The sequence below is a fragment of the Phaenicophaeus curvirostris genome, chromosome 3 (assembly GCF_032191515.1).
Source record: "Phaenicophaeus curvirostris isolate KB17595 chromosome 3, BPBGC_Pcur_1.0, whole genome shotgun sequence".
Lineage (NCBI taxonomy): Eukaryota > Metazoa > Chordata > Aves > Cuculiformes > Cuculidae > Phaenicophaeus > Phaenicophaeus curvirostris.
The window spans coordinates 45989564-46009940 of NC_091394.1; the positions used below are offsets into that span (position 1 = coordinate 45989564).

Below are 20377 nucleotides of genomic sequence, written 5' to 3' on the forward strand. Positions count from 1 at the left end.
TGTCATTTTGATATTCAGGTGTAAGAAGGTGTGGAATAGATTCATGCTTTCAAATAAACTCATTTTGGTTTGGAATACTAAATCAAACATACACACCAAAGCTCTTCATATAGCAAATGTACAGAACACTTCCCTGTTCAAATTCTTGTATAGAAAAAGCTTGCTTGCTTAGTGCTAAAATGTAGAACTAAGCATTATTTTAATCACAGAAGTAAGTATAAAGCTATAGATTCCATCCTCTAGCCCATCTAAATGAAATGAGTAGTAAGATAAAAATGAAGGAATAAATTACAAAGACATGGGGAATAGCATTTGCTCAACTGTTGACATTATAACTATTTATAATAGCACAAATAGAGTAAATTACAGTCTTAAAAATTTCAGTGGCATATTGACTGTTACTGAGCAAGAATAAAACACTTTTTGATGGCAGTTATTCTCACTCAGCAAAGCACTTTTACACGTTTTGGATAGCCATGTTTTTAAGTGTTTCTGCATTCTGCAAAGCAATTCAGTTTGTACTTGCATTCTTTACTGTACTGGGGCCTCTACAGAACAGGAGATCCCTCTCCACTGTAAAGGTGCTATGGACATTCAAGCAAGAACAAAGAAATTGTGATTTCTGCTCTGTATGCAAACAGTGCAGTCATTATACCCTTGCAGTTGCTGTAAATGCCTTAGTCAGTGCTTTCAAATTTGTGCAGTGGGAAGTCCAGGTCTCTAAAGAGGACTGGCTTGCAAGTTTATAGCTTCACTAGGGGCCAGTGATTCTTAAGCATTATTTGTCTCCTGGAATCTTGAATCCCAGCAAGCAAGTCACTATAGGCAATTGACAATAAAGTAGCAATGTGTCACATTTTTGCACATCATCTATGTATAATAACAATTTATGATCTTTCAAGTTCATAATTCATAAAAAGCAGCAATCTCAGGGTAGGATATGTTCCTTAAAGATGAAATACCTACACAATCTTCTGACATATTGTTCCTGCTCTGTCATCGGTAGGTGGACGATTAGGTTTACAGAGAAGACTGTCCAAAGTACAGGGATTCTTGAGCTGGGCCCCTACAATTCTCAGTTTGGACCCAATAGGGCTTATTGGCTTAGTCATAACATTGTACAGCTAGGACTGTTACCTTCCAAAGGCAAATCTAGCCTAGAAAGAAAAGAGATGACCAAGCCAGCTCATAGCCAATGAGTTCCTGCATCTGCTGGGGCTCTGCTAGACTCAAGCTGCTTTGCATGTTGGCATAGAGCTCTCCAGCTCTTGCACTCTCTGGAGCCTCACTGACTCAGTGCACAACCAGACTAACATACTGCTTCTACACTCGAGTTATCTTTGTATGTTTTAGATAATGCTGTGTGTTGGAATGATACCCTGTCAGTGGAACTGTTCAAGATTGCATTGGATGGGGCTTTGCGTGATCTAATCTAGTGAAAGAGGCACCTTGCTCATGGCAGAGGAGTCAGTCTAGATGATCTTTATAGGTCCCTTCCAACCCAAACCATTCTATGACTTCATGATTCTATAAGAGCATGATGCTAGGTCTGCAGAGCCTTCACAGCTGAACATCACCAAGAGGCATAGAATGTCAGTTCTCTTGGTCATCTTACTAGGTATTTTTTACCAGATCTACTGATCACATTCAGTAGACCCCATTTACTGGTTTTTAAGATCTAGCATCTCTAGTAGGAGATGTGCACTTTCTATGCTCACAAAAAATGCCCAGAAAGTTAACACTGAGAATGCTTTTTCTGCCTAACACAGACTTTCACCATAGTGGAGATTTAGTTTAGTGTTAAGACCCTTACATTTAAGTGTCTTCATGAAAATGTCCATACACCTGCAGTGACTTGAGAGCTACTCATTACAGTTAAGAGATCTTAAAAATATGATCAGTGTGGTGATGTCTTACTTTGTGATCAATTTATTAGTTTCTAGGCTCCATTGACTATAGCAACTAAATAGCTTACATGTAGACATCTAAAAATGTACACCTAAATTGAGATGTGACACTGAACCTCATGCAGTACTCTAACCATGTATAAGTAAAACTTGGTACAGCAGTGGAAACAAACAAATGTCTTAAGGGTTCACTTGAAGGCAATTGTCTGTATATTTTACATCTCCGTACAACACAGTCTACACACCTAGCAGAAAGATTTTCATAATTTGATTAATTCCATGCTAAGTAACAAATGAAGGTCAATACATGGCAGCCTTTCATTCATCCTAAGAGAATTCATAGAATCATAGAAAGCCAGGGACCTCAGGAATCATCTGATCCAAACTTTTAGGTGATATATAGTTTAAATGAGATGGCCCAGAATCTTTCAAGCTGAGCCATAAAGATGCCCCGTGTAAAGGAAAGCTGATCTGTAAAAAATAGCCTACATTTAAGCTTAAAAATTAATCACTGTTATTAAAACCTTATTTTTTTCTCTTCAAAATCAACATTTGACATTATTTTAGCAGTTAATTTTCTGGAACAAAACATAGTTGCTTAGAGCTTGGATTCCCAGCTACTTTGAAGAGAGTGTGTTGCCTCCTGTAACTATTAATTTATGATGAATCTACAATTAATACCCTTTGCAAATTTGAATGGAGTATTACGAAAAGAGTGGAAGGTCATGTAAACATCTATTCTTGCAAGGTAGTAAAGTTGGATATGCTTGCATAGTATCACAGCAAAGGTAAGAATCCCTCAGTTTCACTGAGTAAATAGTAAAATAAATTATTTGGCTGTTGCCTTCAGAACAGTATTGTTACCTTTTTTATTGCAGCAGGACCGAGAGAAGCCTCAGACTAGATAAGGTAATATGACCTGTTTCAGTACTGGTCAAAACAAGGACTCCTTTTATCTTTCACTCAGTGATTAAAGCTAAAGTTTGTAGATATTTTAGAAACAAATTTATCATTAAAATACTCCCTTTCCTTTGGCAAATTTATGTTAGTTACACTACATGCAGTACTCGATGTATATTACATTTTAAATGCCTGCCATCTATTCATCTTCTGATACATTAAAGAAAGAACTAAGTTGACTGCAGCAATTTCAAACTCAAAATGTCTTTTCATCCTTACTCCACAAGACAAATTAGATTTGCAAGCATCTAGACCTCAAATCTATTTGCTCTTTAATAATTTAAGCACTGAAAGGTCAAGCATCTCTTTTCTGTTCTCCTTTATCTAAGTCCAAGCGCTAATGAAAAATAACTAAATCCTATCTGCTGTCCAATTTCCACACACTGCTGTTTCTCTGATGTAAATTAACACATTATGAGCACCTGGGTCAATGGAAACCTGACAGAACTTTGTGAGTGATATGTTTTACATTTTTACAAATGAGATCATCTTGCTAATGAATTTTACAAAATTACCCCAACTACAATTATAATCCAAGAGCTTCCTCTAATTCTTACTGTTAAAATTGCTTTCTTTAATACTTAACAGCTGAATTGCCTATGCTGAAAAGGGTTCAAGCTCAGTGAACTGAGCTAGCATGGTACTAGGACTCTATTATTCCTCTCAGGTATTAGTCCAATTTCCTGCTTGTTTGAAGTTGCATTATACCTTTCCCACACACCTACATTTCAGAAAATAACATCTTCCTACCTGTAATCCAAATAATAAAATCTACACTACAGTGAAAGGTGCTGAAAGCATATTGGCTATTGGTAGAACTTATATTGATCTTCCTGAAGGAAAGAAATGTAATCTGTTTAATTCACATTACACAGTTCTACTATAGCATTCCAATGCCTTGAAAATTGAATACAAAACCTACTTTTATATAGACTGAAGCTTACTGTTATTTCAAGAAAGGAACAACTTGGGAATTATTTTTAATTTAGGATTCAAATATTTCAAATTTGGGCATTTAAAGTTGTCCCTGAGGGAAGAAATATTCAATGTAATTTTTAAGCTACTTTTCATTTTAACAATTTCAAAACAGTTCCAAATTTAAATAATTATGCAGAGATACCAATCTGAACATATGAGGTCTACAATTTTGGTTAGAAATTAGATGTAGGAGGCTTCACAGATATTTGATGAAACTGAGTAGCTTAAATTAAAAATGGTCTGTCAGTGTCTGCTAAATATTTTTTTCAGACAGGGAGACATGAAAGAAGAAAGAAAACATGTCAACACAGTCATCAAAGATGCTAAGAATATTTAGACAAATGAATCAAGCAATTAAAAAAATTCAAAAAAAGACTTACGTGCATATCTATTCTTAAGTACATGATATGATAAGTTTTAGTAACTTGCCGAATCAGGACATTATTCCAAATTACTAGAATATACTCAATCAAATTTTAATTAGTCAAAGTCTCATTCAAAGAGACAAAATAATTTTCCAAAAATGGTTTATTGGATACAAAAATGGTCTTCAGGATTCTTAGTACAGAATTCCTTAGCATGTACAATGAAGGTTTTAATCAACTGAAATTTATGAATTTATAATTAAATCCTTACCAAAAGTAATTCCAAATAGAAAACAAAGAGAAAACAAGCTTGATTACTTCATTGTTTACCTGTCAGCTTTGTTTTCCTCTCTCTTATATATTCCTAGTGCTTCATCTAACTGCAAACAATGAAGCAATAAAGAATTTTTAAAAATTTATTTTATAGAATAAAGATGGCCTAAGGACCTGAATCTAGACCAAAGCTATCTGAATTTATTTCCTAGCCTTAATACAGCTGTTGTGTGTGAACCTGGGCAAGCCAATTAAATATTTTGTGCCTCAGTTCTCCAGCTGTAAAATGAGAATGGGAAAATTTGCTATTCTCTCTCGCCTGATTCAACTGTTCAAAACTAAAACCTTCTTTTCTACTTTTTCTTGAAAAAATATGGGTTCCTTTTCTCAGAAATATACAAAGCCTGCAAAGCTGTTAAGCTCCACTAACCATACTCTGATCAGCTGTGTAAACTATTAGGCTATTTTTGCATACTGTTAATGGTGACACTGTAGATGCTAATTTGAAGTTTTCTGCTTATTGCAGTAAGTCTCTTTTAAGTCTCATGCTTTATTATAAAAAGACAGAAGTGGTACTTTTTATAGCTCTACTTCTGTATGTCAACTTGCACGCATGCCTTGATCTAATGCTAACAGGTTCAAACAATAGAATAACCTTCTGTCTATGTATTGACCATTATTTCAGTTACTTATTCCCACAGACCTGCTTTATCTGTATGCTAGAACCAATTCACTGCATTCTTCTGCTAAAATACAGAAGTTCCAATAGATGGAAAAAAATAAGAAAACCCGCTCCCCCCTTGTTACCTCAGTTTTATGTCTCTGAAGAACCTGATTGGTCAAACCATAGCAATCTGTAGGGTCTCCAGAATTTCACCAATACCTGTGCAGACACTGAAAGTTTTCTATCATACTTCCATCTAAGCCATAAACATTTCTTAAAAAATATCAGTTGTTCTGTTCATGTTTTGCATCCAAAGCTTCATTTATCTTTGCTCATCATATGTTAAATAACAAGTTTATTATTTAATACTGCTTCTTTAAAGAAACACAATCTTTGGACGATTTTTTGATATAATCTGCAACATAATTTCCTCTTAATCTATGTCATCAGTTGTTTCTGACATGTTCATAACACATCTATATGGATTAACATTGGAAATTTTGATCTATTAATTCCTGTCCTATTGCACTAGATACTTGTAATCCATCCTATAACTTAAAATTTTACAGTACTGGAAATTATATGTAAACTGTTTCTTGACACAAAAGCAGGAAATTACCCCTTAAAGGACAGAAATTAATTGTTTACAGTTAGCAGGCAAATAGAAGAAGGCTGCAAGAAATTTTCAAGAAATCTCCTCCTCCTGAGTAGGAGTCTGTATTTATTACAGGCGGCATTAAACAAAGGTGATAATGATAATCCCCAATTTATGAGGTGCCTCACCGTCATAGCTAGACAGGCTTTGCCAGGGGGTCAGGAGTTCTAGGAACACATAATATATACTTAACAAAGTGTACTCCATGTGCAGTAATTTTCAATGCAGATGTGAAGCAAGAGAACCAGCTGAACAGCAGTCTCTCTGACCACTGCAGAATTCTGCATGTTTTGTCAAAGCAGACACTGTTCAAAACAGTTTTGTCTGCATATCAGACAAAGGCCATTGCTATATTCAAGATGTGCATTCACAGGTTGCAAGTACTGGATGCAGTAATGCCCCCAGTGAATTAGCATTGTTACAGGTGGGATACGAGTAGGGATAAGACCAGGGAGTTCTTGATTAGTAAAAGGACAAATGAGTATGCCTACTAATGATGGAGAAGCCTGTTCAAGGCAGCTCCCTATATTTAAGGAATATTTTATTTGGGAGATTAGAGATTTTCAAGATTTTAGGGAAAATACTCCTATAGCCTTTCCTGCTGTAGCTTCTAAAATGAGGAAAAAATGAAGCAGCTTAGAAAAAAAAGCTTGCATGAACATAAGGTTCAGATATGAAAATACAAAGCTAATATTAAAGACAAACAGACCACACAAAACCTGCAAATCAAGGCTGCTGTACCAATGCCAACAATGTTGCAAGTACTGTTAAAGTAATATACTAAGGTCTAATTTATATAGGGGTCAAAAGAAGGTGAACTACAAAATGTTGCAAATCGTATTGGCAACACAGAAGCAACCAAAATTCTTGCAACTGTTCACATTTAAGTGCTTGACATCCAGGTTAAAAGTGTATTGCCTTTTCTTTTGGGAGCAAGGCAGTATTGCAACGCTGTAACTTTTTGTTTGCATCTTTATTTGAGGACAGAAGGTTCCATGGGAACAAAAGTTCCACCATCTTTGGCAAGTTTCTAAATTTGTGGGACAGTTCTTGTTTACAAAGTGCAGGAAAAGGACTTAGAAAAGAAAATACTTTGTGGTAGCAGCTTGTTGAAACCTGAATGGAATGATTCTACTTTCACACCTAGCTTTATTTCCTGGCTCTGCAAGTCAAGAGATAAGTCTGGTTATATTCTCCAACGCAGGGTCTGTCTTTATAGTCAGGAAATGCTATTACTGGCACCTGAAATTTCCAGCCCATGGGAAAAGTCAAACTGGAGAAAGCCACAAATCTTTTGGAATCAGACCTAGAGTGAACACAAGAGGGACTAGTATTATACAGTGCCTCCATTGTCATGCAAGAAGCTCAATTTCTCAGATCAAACAAAGCAGAAATACCTAAACAGCTGTAAAGGAAGAGATAAGACAGCTTAGGTCCAGCCCCTAGAGATACTGTCAAATGTAAACTCCCAGGTATTGTAATAAGCTTTATCTTCACATACCCATGTCCATTGGGGAATGGTATCTGGCTTTTAATGTAGAACTCCTAAGCTGCTTTGTGACTGCTCACCTCTTTTGCATGGACAGTCTCAAAAACTTAGAAGTCAGTATTTACAAAGGGGATTTTCTGGGAAAAATACATCCAAACAAACCTCTCCTTAGCATTCCTATGGATTTATATAGGAAATCCTGACACTTCTCATATGGGGTGCATTATATCACTGGAAGTTAAAACATACTTTGCATGTTCTTTCCTCCAAGAAAGAACAATCTGTCCAAGAAAGGACAGTCATCAGGTAGGATATGATAATGCATTCAATTCCTTCAAGAAGGAGAACAGTTGCTACCTAGCATCTTAACTGAAGAAGAGTCAGATTAGCTCTGAAAGTGGTAAAGTAATGGCCACTATAAGTTCCTCATAGATTTAATTTTTCTTCCAAATACAAAAGAACAGATACATTTGTCCTTTCTGAGTTTGGATTCTCTAAAATTTAAGAGAAACATCAAAGTCTGGGCTCCAAAAGTTCTTAGAAGGAAATCTGCAAGGAAGGAAGAGGAGACAATAACACACGCTCCTTCTACCTTGAAGTGGCTAGATGGGTGCTACCTAGTCCTGATGATACAATCTATTTCATTTTTTCCATTACTTCCAAGTATAGGGATTCACTGTTTTAAAGAATCTAAGCACGCTATGTCAGTGGCAGATAGTGTCCAGCAGATATTCGGCCTTATGATCACAAGCAATCATGCACCATTCATTAAATGTTTGTGAAATGTTCCTGCCTTTAGATTAAGTTATTATAAATGACGATTCAAAAAGTAACTTAGCTTTGTTAGTAAATAAATCAAGCATAGAACGAGAAAGAGAGAGAGGAAAAAGAAAATCTTTTAAGGATTTTGGTTTGTAATAGTTCTGAAGGATAATATAAGATTGCCAGCATGCAAGTGGTAGTAGCTAATCTGTATTCCATTTTACAACATATTGCATGCTGATGGTCTATAGGTATAACTTTGTCCAGTCCATCCTTTGCAAAAATCAGTGAATTCCAACACATACACTAACCAACCCTTATTCAAAACCAGTATTAGTTTAGTACTGAAACAGTGTATTAAAATTGGTAAGAGCCATTTGATCAACACATATATATGTTGTAGTTAGACATAATGTCAACAGTAATTGTAGCCTAAGACACTGCTCTGCTGTTAACTGAGATTCACTGACTGGCAAGGGAATCAGAACTCTTCTCTGAACCCTCCAATCCCCGTAAATCTCTGATAAATATTATTGGTGGTTTGGGTTGGTTTTTTTTTTGCTCCCTGTTTATATAGCCCAATGGCTAATTATTTCTAATTATTTAAATAGTAGTGTGCAAATAGGACTCAGAAGTGATATTACCATACTGGTATACAAGCATATGAGAACACCAGAATTATGACAAACAGGTTGACAAGGCCACAGCTATGTCTCCACAACTGTTATATACATTTCTACACCTGAAATTCCCTAATCCTAAAATAGTTTCCCTACACCCACTCTTAAAGAGACTGCCTACTTTTCTAGAGTGAAATGGTCAGTTTGATCAGGGACAATGTAAGAGCCACTATCCATGCTTAGAAATGGCCACATAATTCTACTTTTTTTTTCTTTAAAGATAAGCACATGTATCCCTTTGTAATTTTGAAGGTAAAGTTTTTGATTATTATTTCTTCTGCTGAAAAAACATGTTCTAAAAAGTTGCAGACCACCAAAATTTTACAATCAGGAATGTACTTTTTCTGAACCTCTCTGTGGCTTGTGCTTTCCATACTTACTAAGGATTCATGTATTTGGCTGCTTTTTCTTCAAATTCACTAATGTCAGGAAAATATATAGATTTTGTACATATTCTGTAGTCTTGCACAAAATATAATGAATATAAAATGAAAATAAAATTAAACTTATTTATAATTGTACTGTTTCACATGGACTTCAAAGTTATTTTCTACAGATGTAATTAATACAAGATAAGAGAGCATCTGGCTCTATATTCATGAATTCTCTTAGCTATTAATCATGTATTTGCTGAACAAGCAAAAGATACCCTTGATTATAGATCTCCCCTAATGTGCTCCATACTGTATCAGTGGATCTAGCTACTAAATGCAGACTGCAAGTGACAAGCTAAGGAGGGCACCGGAGATTTGGCCACTTTTTTTTTGTTTGTTTGTTTCCTTTGTAGGAAAATAAATGTTTAGAATGAAGAGACTGTAAGGACACATTCTAATAGTTCTAGTTTGCAGAAAAGTAACTGTGTATGTGAAAAGAGAAAGAAAAGCTGAGCAAACCAAACCAGAAAAAAACTGAAACATTTAAGAATATGAAAGACTACACAGGGTAGGAATGTATAGAAGGAGACAAGAAAATAAAAGAATAGACAAGGCTGAGGTAGTTAATGCCTTCTTTGCCTCAGTCTTTAATAGTAAGAAAAGTCTATGGGGCCAGATGTGATCCACCCATGAGTATTGAGGGAGCTGGCAGATGTGCTTGCCAAACCGCTTTCCATCATCTTCCAGCAGTCCTTGAAGACTGGGGAAGTTCCACTGGACTGGAAGCTGGCTGATGTTGTGCCCATCTACAAGAAGGGTCGGAGGGAGGATCCAGGGAACTACAGGCCTGTCAGTCTGACCTCTGTGCTGGGAAAAGTTATGGAACAGGTGACCTTGAGTGCTATCACGAAGCACATGCAGGAGAACCAAGTGATCAGGCCCAATCAACACGGGTTCAAGAAAGGCAGGTCTTGCCAAACTAACCTGATCTCCTTCTATGACAAAGTGACTCGACTACTGGACGAGGGCAAGGCTGTGGACGTCGTCTTCCTGGACTTCAGTAAAGCCTTTGACACAGTTTCTCACAGCATTCTGATTAGGAAACTGTCAGCCTCTGGCCTGGACAGGCGCACGCTCTCCTGGGTGGAAAACTGGTTGAATGGGCAGGCCCAGAGAGTGGTGGTAAATGGAGTTAACTCCAGCTGGAAGCCAGTTACAAGTGGGGTTCCCCAGGGCTCAGTGCTGGGTCTAGTCCTGTTCCATGTCTTTATTAATGACCTGGATGAAAGCACTGAGTGCACCCTTAGCAAGTTTGCGGATAAAAACTAAGCTGGGTGGAAGTGCCGATCTGCTGGAGGGTAGGGAGGCTCTGCAAAGGGATCTGAACAGGCTGGACTGCTGGGCTGAAGTCCAGTGGGATGAGGTTTAACAAGGCCAGTGCTACAGACTGGGAGAAGCCTTGCTGGAGAGCTGCCCAGAGGAGAAGGACCTGAGGCGCATGGTTTAGTGGTTGATAGGAATAGTTGGACTCCATGATCCTGTAGGTTTTTTCCAACCTGGTGATTCCATGATTCTGTGTGACTCTGTGATAATATACTGAAAACAGGCTAAGATGTGCCATCACTTTTGATAAACAAATAGTAATAAAAAATGTAGCAGGAGAAAAGGTAAAATGAAAATTAACTCTATCTAATACAGATATTCTTTAAAAAAAGCATTCTGTAACAACTCTTAGTTAGCTAATACTTATTAAACATATGCAATACATTTGTAAAAGGTGTTTGACATCATGAAATCAGACACCTTTTACAGACATACTGCATGCAATGTATAAAATCACTTTATTTCATAATCTTGTTATGAAATCATATATAATACTTCTATAAGATTGGGGGGAATGTTTATCCCAGAGTGACTGCTATAAGATCTCTTCACACTCACAATGAACTGACTATTTTTTTAACTGCTCTACCAACTTGATATTTGGTTTCTTCCATAAATAACTCTGGTATACATAAGCTGATCATCTTTCTAATAGATATGTCAACATTACAATTTTGGCAAACATAAAACTATTCTGCTGGTACCTCTTTCATGTGTACGGGACAGCACCATTGCCTTTACTTTAACCAATTCTGAGTTGTTTAAATGCCATTTGAAATAGATGATGCTGTGAATTCTTTTAAATAGACTAAGATGCTCCAAGTTTTACAGCAAGAAGTTCAGAATGTGTACTCAACAACATGCCATAATCCCATCTATATTCCACACTTCTGTGATACCCAGCTCCCACCCTCAATATGTTCAGCTCCTTTTAGTGTCTCCCAAACAGTGGCTGGAAAAGAGATAACACATACTGTGGCTGCTTCTGGGCTACATATGGGCTTGCTGGTCTGTGACTTGTAGTGCTCTCCTGATGGGCCAAATGAAATGAACTGACTATTCCTTCAGCATAGATGCTAATTTAGGTCTTTCCTCTGCACCTAGACATTCCAAGATGTGACAGAAACTTATTATTTATGCAACTTTTAAACCATTGCATGTGTGCTTGAAAAGTTCCCAGTGGTCCAGAAGGAAGGAAGGAAGGAAGTAATATACAGAGAGGCGCACAGTATGATATATAAATCTATTTTTGTAGGAAACCATAATAAAACCAGGGGTAAACTTGAATTTAGATGTGTTTCAGAAGGTTTAAATCTTATCTTGGAAACATTATATAACAGACACAAGCTAAGGAGTACTTCTTCCCTTTATTTGACCAGGCAACAGGTTTTATTCCTATTGTGCATAAGGGCTTACTCCGTCTAGACACCAGATACTATTGATCCAACTTCACAAAGCTTTATGCTCTTAATTTAAAGCCCTAGCAGCAGTATCGCTAACTCAAACAATGCTAGTCTAAACTGAACTAACCTAGGGCTTCAGATTTTCCAGAGCCTTGAGACTGACTTCACTACAGAAGTAGCCTCCTGCTTTCTTTGTAGTCTCCTCACAACATGGCTTTAAAATGAATGAAAACCAGGGATGGATTGTGAGGATAACTCCACAAATTATTCCACAAAGTTACCACTCTGAGATCTTCTGGTGGGCATCTTGGAAGAGGTAAGTAAAAAAAGCCAATTCTCTCCAGACCATTACATACAGCTGCTCATTACAACACTCCTCACCACAGCTGAGTTGTTCACAACCATACACAGACTGCTCTTCCTTTTTTCCTTTAGAGAGGAAAATGGTATTTCCATTTATTTTAATTTTAGAGATGGAGAGAACATGACATACTGATTTGCAGAAAGCTATACAGATTTGCCCTACTTGGACCAGAAATAAAACTGTGCTCTTATCTGCATCAAGCCCCAGTGCTATATCTTCTAGGGTCATCCTTCCTACCACAGTAAGACCATGGTTTTCAGCAACCAGAAACACACTGGAAGTTGCCTCTTAGCCATCTAAAGAGGCTTAGCTCCTCTTCTTCTCTACAACAGAGGTCCCCTTGGGGAAGATGGGCTTGCTTATTATTTGGGCTACTTTGTTTAATTTAAACACATAAAAATAATTTTTAAGAACTGTTGCAGTGATTACACCTCAAGAGGCTATTTCTGCTGATATCAAAGAATTAAGAAACCATTTCAAGTAGAGAACTTCTTCTACACTATCCTGCTGGTGATCTCTGCCTTCGTCCAACGACTTTTTCTGAGCAATCACCTATTCAAAGCAGGGAGTGAAGGAGGCAAGGAGGAAGAGGGAGGTGAGGAGGCAGAGGGATGCAGAGGAAAAGAGGGAGAGACAGAGACGGACAGGCAGAGAGGGGAGATTTATGTAAAATCCTGCCTGGAACAGGAATCCTAGTTAGTCCTAAATTATGTGGGAGGGTTTTATAATGAAACACACTGATCATTAAAGTTATCTAGCTTTAGAAAACATTTCTCTCCAATCTTGTTTACAGTTATTTATATGATAAGACTGCCTCCACCTTTGAAAATTTATATTAAAACAACCTTCTTTCCATCAGAATACTTTAGAGTAACACTGCCCCGCCAGCATGCAAGGCAGTGAAAGGAGGGCATTTTGCTTTATTCCAGTTTAAACAACAAATAGTGTAGCAACTTAAATGTTCAGACTTTTGCATTTGTCATGCTGTACAGGTGTCCATGCTTAGCAAAGCTCAGAACAGAGTGCAATGCTTAGTACAAAAATACATATGACCTAAAGTGTTCTGGCTCATAAAATGTAACAATGAAAACAGATAATAGCTGGTCTTGCACAGACAATTTTTATTAGATGCCACATGTTTGATATAATACTACAGTGTTGAATATTTCATACTTGTAACTTTAATTTCTCTTTGTCAAACTTTGATCAAGATAAGATCATTTGTAGATTGCTTTGGAATATTAGCTGGGTACCATGAATGTATTTTGTATTCTCTCCACCACAGCTCATTACATAGAACTTGCCTGGCATCCATAAGTCTCTATCGCTTTTGTGTTTGTATGCATGTGTGGGAGTATGTGTGTGGCTCAATACCCTGCTGCTAGGCTATTTAGTGATAAAATCTGATATAATAAAATATTAATTGCAGCTGAAAGGTTGGGTGAGAAATATGAACTCAATTACAGTCCCACATTCTGAACAAAGGGCAGGGAGAAAAAATCCTTTAGTTCGAGAGGTTTGAGATAATAAAAGAACAACTAGGACATTAGATTCAAGCTGAGTGCTCCCTAAAAGGCCACCTGTTATTAATCTTCACATCAGGCATAGAATTTCAAGTAAATTAGGTCAAGATGAGAAATTTTTGTTGCTTTTTTTTTGACTTAACTAATTTAAATATTTCTTTAATTTCTTTATCTGAGTATTTTTTTCTTTGATGTCATCGCAATTCAGTAATTAGAAATTTGTAACAATCGCAAGGACATAGCAATTATAATTAAAGGTTAGCTATCACACATGCTATGCAAAATGATCACCTTATACAGTATAAAAATAGATAAAACCCAGCAGCTGATTCCAAAAGTATTTATTTCAGTCAGTTTGGCAGTTTCTCAGAACCAAACTGAAGCAGATGTGGTCCTACCATCTTAGAAAGCCAAGTTTTTTTCAAAAAATACCATCAATGGAATATAAATTATTTCAAGATTTCTTAATAAATACATTTCTGTTCATCTGCTTGATTCACCTGAACATGGAGTCAGAATTACCAAAGATTTAACATAATGTGACAAGATTGTAAGCAAGTATACAGTTAGCCCAAATGAAATAATATGACCTTGAAATCCTATGCATAGTAGCGAATTGTAAAAACCAAGCAATCTTGTCTATTATTGCAGACTAAAATGTGCCATTATATCATAAAATAAGATTTTCATTGTTTGAAGAATTGAATCCTTGAAGGTTTAAGTTTTTAACAGCGTCTTCTGTTTCAATGAATTTTGCTGAAACTAAGGCAATATATTTTGGTATCAAGCCAGAAAACATATTTTCAATGAATTTACATTTATGATACTTAGAACAATCTGAACACCATTTCAAAGCTTCTTAATCAGCTTTATGTTCTTTGCTTAATTTCTTTTTAAAAAAGAACACAGAAGAATGATAAGTTCATAAATATGAGAGAAAAATATCTTGGAACACCAAGTGAGGGACTTTTCTAAGACAATATTATGCCATTTAACTGACTCATATTCAGGTTGCCAAGGCCAATTTATAAAACAACTGGAAAGCATGGAAAAAAGGAGTAAAGTCTTGTAACGGATTAAAAGAAATTAAAGAAAGCAAAACTGTCCAAAATAATTTAGTCTGAAAAAGAACAAAGTTAGAGGGGATCTGAACGAAATTTTCAAAACTGAAAGATATGACAGAGCTGATCCTTTCTTTTCAAACTGATGCAGAGAGAAAAAAATATTGATGCATGATGCTACTGAAGTACAGAAAAACAAGAAAGAAACAAAAGGAAATTCCAGGAGTCTGAACACATGCAAAAGAACAGCAACAACCTGTGAGATCATGCAGGCTATCTTATCAGAATCGGTAGCAGCATTTCTGAAAGCATATGCCTGAGTCTCTGGTATCCAAAGAAAGCTCACTCCAGCTTGCAAATCATACGTCTGCTTCTCACTAGAATGGAAAGGTTTGCTACAACACACTTTCAGTTGAGGCAAGGTCATTGATGAAACCTGAACCATCAGATTCCATATGCTTCCTTTCTGCTAATTAAGCAAGGGTGCAAAAAAGAAACTAGAAATTAGTTATTTTTCTTATTACAGAATGTGACACAATGCTATTACCTGGTCCTCACAAACTAGGTAGAGAATAGATCTAGCAATGTCTAGCTCACCATTTCACTTGGATTCCTAAGAAAACAGGAAAGCAGACTCTTAACCTAACAGGGACATTACTAGTTCTTTAAATCTACATGGAATTAATGTGTTCTGTTATTTCTGCTAAATAATTTTGAGATTCAAGCATTTTTTTAAGAAATACAATACAACATTGTTTTCATTCTACAATGTTCAGAGTTGCTGGATATAATATGAAAAATTAAAAGCAATGAGGTAACAGAAAAAGAGGCAGTCTTCGTGCAAGAGCCTGCCTGAGTCACTTCTACTTTCAAAGAAATCTGGGGCCGCTTGCAAACCATGGGTTTCTTCCTCAAGAAGATCAGTAGCTACACAAAGAGATAGTATATAAGAATAATGAAAAAAATACTTCAAGAAATAACGTGATGTTCTCAAAAGAATAGAAAGATTTCCTCAGATCTAGATCCATACATAAAAGATAAGATATGGTGTTCTTCATTCTCCTGTATTCAATTCCCATTTTCTGTTTATTATGTAAGATGCTGCATCCTAGAGCAGTGCTTTTCATTCTGTTCTCTGCTAATTCCTAGGGGTGCACAGTTTGCAAATGTTAAGAAATACAAACATAAAGCTTATAGATTTAAAATCACAACACAAAGATCTGCTCATACACTGCAGTACCTTCAGGGGGATACAAATTTAAAAAAAACCAAAACAATTCTACAAAGAAAAACTGATTACAAGTAAGCAACATTCTACTTCAATATTTTCTAGTAAACAATAAACTCCTGCAATGCTGCAACTGGAGAGTGTGGACACTGCAAATGTAACAACATTCACGTGTATAACTACTGTAAGTTGCACAGCTCTTATTTATGCATGTAAAATAATATTCACATGTAAATTGATTAAGGCACATGGATATTAAGCAGAAATGAAGAAGTAAAATAGTGTTTGGAGCAGGAGATCAGTTAATGAATTAATGACACAAAGTTAACACTAAAAGAATGAGATCTTTCTGTATTCCACAAAGCTGTGCACTGGAAACTCACTACTACATTGGGCTGGGGAATTAAGCAAATGGGTGTATTAAAATGTGTGGTTTATAAGTAGACGTAAAATGCTTATTTTCTCCCTTTTCCAAGGATGCTCTGCAACCTGCTGGTTTGTGTGCAGCACAGAAAGAAAAATATTTGCTGAGGCAGCTGAATGAATACACAAACATATTTCATCAGTTTTTTTGATTCAAAGCTTAAAAAGTCTTTACTACTCATTAAAGCACTCACAGAGGATATGAAATTTTTAATCTATTCAGCCAGGGGATACAATATGGAACACAGAGGGACTAGCTCAAACAGATCTGCTGTGGTGGTTTAAGATGTTGTCTCAGTTGTCCACTTTCTTCTTCTGCCATATGCTATGCTTTCATGGGAGACTTGGTGGAAAGCAGCTCATGCCTGTGCTTCAGTTGCAACTGAAAAGCCTAGCATTATCACTTAAGCAACCTAAGACAAAGGTATATTTTCTCCTGCCAACTCAGCTGTGTGAGAGCAGGACTACAGCAAAAATAACCACAACAAAATCCTCCTGTCTCAATCCTATCATCCCTTTCCACAACTTAAATGCAGTGGCTCCTGGTCCAGCAATTTGGAAACAGAGATTACTATCTGTTCATTTTCATCCTTTCTTCCCTACGAAAATGGCTCTGCAGGGAACTCTAGTCAGCAGTGCAGAATGATGCAGGCAGATACAAGAAAACAGTCAGGTTTTGTGGCATTGTCCCCAGTTTCTCAGGTCTTCCACAAACCTCCCATTCTCTCAGTGAAGGTATAACTCTTCCTCCTCCCTGCTCTGGGAACGACACTGGTGGAATAGAAACCTAGGCAGTGTGACATTGTACAGCTCTTCCCACAGGAAATCTGGCTGTAGATAAAAGATTCTGCACGGTTCAGGATTAGCGCAACTGTTAAATACAGATGAGATTTTGGCCTTGTGCTTCTACTACCCTAGGAGACTAATCTTGAAAACAGCTTCAATTCTAGCACAAAACAGCACAATTCATTCTCCCCCATCTGATTTCCCCATGGTATAATAACTTCTCCCTAAATTCAGTGCTTTTATAATACCTCAGACATCTATCCTACCACCCTCTGTGACTGTTTTAGACTGAGGTATTTATACTGCTCCTGACTAAAGTGTTCCTGCTTTCAATTGTAGAGCCCAGTAAGTGACACTAATGTTTCTTTATGTCATTTAACGTAATCCAGTTGAGCAGATTAGCTTTTATTTAGCAATCCTTTAGAGTCATGACACTTGTTGTAAATGCAAGTGATTTCCTTTCCTACTTAAATGAACAGTGTAACAGAAAGTTTTCACATTAATGTTCAGTAAAATGAGTACTCTTTCAGCATCCTGTATAGGAAATGACAATGTTTCACTTGAGGCACATCTAAAGCTTTTCTTCCTCTTTCCATGTCGTGTTCCTCTTCATTCCTCCATCTCCTTTAATACCACTAATTATCAAACAAAGAATTGACTAGTTTGCTTGCAGTGCATCATCAAAATGCTCTAGTACACACAGAATGAGTTAATGAAATTTTATTTATACTTAAGAGTTATAAATTCTCCAAAATTACTTTGTCCTGGAAATCACAGTTCCCCTGACATATGTTTATCTATTAGTAAAAGAATTATTTTTAATGCAGCCATTAAGCAGTTGCTAGCAAATAAAGGGCTCATATAAATTTGCTTAAAAAACGCAATACCAGAAGAAAAAATCCTCATGTCAACAGCAGTATGAAAATGCAGCGTTGCAGAGTCTATAGAAAAGGCAATTAAAATGGTGCAGGTTACTTCTGATTCGTAACCTAGCTTATGAGAAAAAAATCCTGCTGACTTTTGGATCCCTGATGAAGACAACCCTATTCTGTGTGATCATCTTGACAAAATCTTGTGATTTTGGGGGGGTTTTTGTGTACAGAAACTGAAAAGGGACTTCTGGTACCACAGTGCCATGTGACTAACTCTCACACAATATCACATCTTATAATAACGTCTACAAATTTACCCAGCACCACCTTCCTAACATTTCCATCTGTACCTTTTCAGAGCTTCAGTTCACCACTGTGTAGACACTTTGTATTTGAGCTGCTTATTTGCATGCTCTCTGAACTGATATTGTTCTTTTTTTTCTCTCTGAAGTTTATTCCTCTGATGTATTTTTAGGAAAAAAAAGTCTTTCCTTGGCCTTAATTGGCTAGCAGAAACAAGTCTAGCTCTTTTGGTTCCTCCACACGTAACACAGTTTTGCCAATTCCATGATCATACCTCCCTGCTGCTGTGGTGCTAGTAAATCAGTATTTCTTGGTAGAAGAGCACTAGGCACAGGAGTCTACATGAGGTCCTCTCAGTGTCTTGTACAATAACACTTACAGCTTGTCACCTTTGCTGGAAACCTCACCTGCTGTGTACAGTTTATCTGCCTATTTCACAGTCATACCATGTTTAGATGATTTACAGTCATACCACAAGTCATCAATACACATTTTTCTTCTCTTCTATTAGTTCAAAAATGAGCCTCTATCTTACAATATGCATTCTTGTTATCAGCTCATAAAATGCAAACATTACATCTCATCCTATTTGTTAATCCTGAGGGCTACTCAGTATTTTCTGTGCAGCATTCCAATCCAGTGCTGCAGGCAGTATCTACTTTTACTGCTAAATGGATTATAACGTGTTACATCTGTATTTGATGTCTATAAACAAAACATGCAGAATATTATTGGGTCACCTCTCGGTACTTCACAGTACAGCACAATGAACATGTACTTACATAACAGCCTTTGGTTTAGAGTTCTTGTGAACCACATAAAAATACAGAGTTAATTTAAGTACTTCAGAAAAGCAACTGAATCTCAAGACCCACAGAAAACATAAAGCATGTAACATGGCTAAAGCAAAGAAAGATTGACATGCAATGCTGCCAAGCTTCAGTATTAAAAGGGCCCAAGCAGCTATGGCTTCCAATATGACCTGCAAGACTGACTTGAGTGCTTATTTAGTTAAGTGGGTGAACAGTCACTAAGAGTGACTCCATGCTTTTCACTTGGGACATCTCATTTTGGCATTCAGCACTCAAAAGCAAAGATATCTATGAGATTCAAGCCTCCACAAAAACAAAAGAACTGTAGTGAGATGATAACCCACAGTGGAAAATCGAATTTCACATTGACATTAAGGATATGGGAAGCATACATGCAAAATACACAGTAAGATCAACAGTGAAAGCTCCAGAGACAGAAACGGGTTACATGTGCCTGACAATCCCCAACCACAGCTTTACAGGAATTCAGAAAGGGTCACTCAGTACTGTGGCTACAAACTAACATACTGTGATACACATAGTGGAAAAATGACCTTAAAATATCTCCAGAAAGTACATCTCCACATAATCCCGTTCAACAACCACTCAGGGAAATGTAGCTGACTCAAAAATTCCCCCTTCAATCCTTCCACAGCACACAATAAAATGAAAACAAATCCCCAGCATACTTCAGCAAACTGAGGGCAACAGCATCTCTTTCCTATATTTTCAAGGAGGGCCCCGCTTCTTCTGTGGTTGAAGTCAGGTACATATATACTGAGCACACTTAAAAATCATGCAATGCAGGAATTTCCAGTGATGTTTGTAACTCTTTCATTATGATTCCCAAATTAAACACCTCTCTCTCAGGGCAAGTGCCCAGAAATTCACTTGAGCTCCCTACATATTCAGTGGGAGAGAGAAAAATGTCTCTGTACAACTCCAGAAGGCTACTTTGAGATGAAGGTGGGATTGTACCTCTTATAGTGTCTCTACGGGGTGATCACTGTGCCTATAACTGAGTAACTACCTAAACTCAGTCACAAGTAGATGCTTACATGTAAAGACTTGAAAGGCACTTATTTGGGACTTTACTGTATAGGCCTACACTT

General features: G+C 36.9%; 1 protein-coding gene across 13 annotated transcripts in view; it reads right to left on the reverse strand.

The window, feature by feature from the left end:
• PTPRM (protein tyrosine phosphatase receptor type M) overlaps positions 1-20377 on the reverse strand; it is a 481970-nt gene that overhangs the window by 184280 nt on the left and 277313 nt on the right. The gene's annotated exons all lie outside the window — the stretch shown is intronic.